This window comes from Chiloscyllium plagiosum, chromosome 5, assembly GCF_004010195.1.
Source record: "Chiloscyllium plagiosum isolate BGI_BamShark_2017 chromosome 5, ASM401019v2, whole genome shotgun sequence".
NCBI lineage: Eukaryota > Metazoa > Chordata > Chondrichthyes > Orectolobiformes > Hemiscylliidae > Chiloscyllium > Chiloscyllium plagiosum.
In genome coordinates, this window is record NC_057714.1 from 123485948 (window position 1) to 123487096 (window position 1149).

The window sequence follows — 1149 nt, forward strand, 5'->3', positions numbered from 1 at the left end:
GAGTATTTTGCATCAGTATTTACGTGGAAAAGGATATGGAAGATATAGACTGTAGGGAAATAGATGGTGACATCTTGAAAAATGTCCAGATTACAGAGGAGGAAGTGCTGGATGTCTTGAAATGGTTAAAGGTGGATAAATCCCCAGGACCTGATCAGGTGTACCCGAGAACTCTGTGGGAAGCTAGAGAAGTGATTGCTGGGCCTCTTGCTGAGATATTTGTATCATCGATAGTCACAGGTGCCAGAAGACTGGAGGTTGGATAGTGTGGTGTCACTGTTTAAGAAGGGCGGTAAGGGCATGCCAGGGAACTATAGACCAGTGATCCGGATGTCGGTTGTGGGCAAGTTGTTGGAGGGAATCCTGAGGCACAGGATGTACATGTATTTGGAAAGGCAAGGACTGATCAGGGAGAGTCAACATGGCTTTGTGCGTGGGAAATCATGTCTCACAAACTTTATTGAGTTTTTTGAAGAACCTTGATTGAGGTTTTTGAAGAGGTCTTTTTTTTTCTAAAACAGTATTTTAGAAAAAAAAAGTGGGCGGCATGGTTGCACAGTGGTTAGCACTGCTGCCTCACAGCGCCAGAGACCCGGGTTCAATTCCCGCCTCAGGCGACTGACTGTGTGGAGTTTGCACATTCTCCCCGTGTCTGCGTGGGTTTCCTCCGGGTGCTCCGGTTTCCTCCCACAGTCCAAAGATGTGCAGGATCAGGTGAACTAGCCATACTAAAATGCCCATAGTGTTAGGTAAGGGGCAAATGTAGGGGTATGGGTGGGTTTCACTTCGGCGGGTCGGTGTGGACTTGTTGGGCTGAAGGGCCTGTTTCCACACTGTAATCTAATCTAATCTAATCTAAAGTAACAAAGAGGATTGAAGAGGGCAGAGCAGTAGATGTGACCTATATTGACTTCAGTAAGGCGTTCGACAAGGTTCCCCATGGGAGACTGATTAGCAAGGTTAGAACTCACGGAATACAGGGAGAACTAGCCATTTGGTTACAGAACTGGCTCAAAGATAGAAGACAGAGGGTGGTGGTGGAGGGTTGTTTTTCAGACTGGAGGCCTGTGACCAGTGGAGTGCCACAAGGATCGGTGCTGGGCCCTCTACTTTTTGTCATTTACATAAATGATTTGGATGCGAGCATAA

At 47.0% G+C, this 1149-nt stretch overlaps 1 protein-coding gene across 3 annotated transcripts in view; it reads right to left on the bottom strand.

The window, feature by feature from the left end:
• The window catches only part of vps28 (VPS28 subunit of ESCRT-I), a 39300-nt gene that overhangs the window by 32514 nt on the left and 5637 nt on the right, over nucleotides 1-1149 (bottom strand). The gene's annotated exons all lie outside the window — the stretch shown is intronic.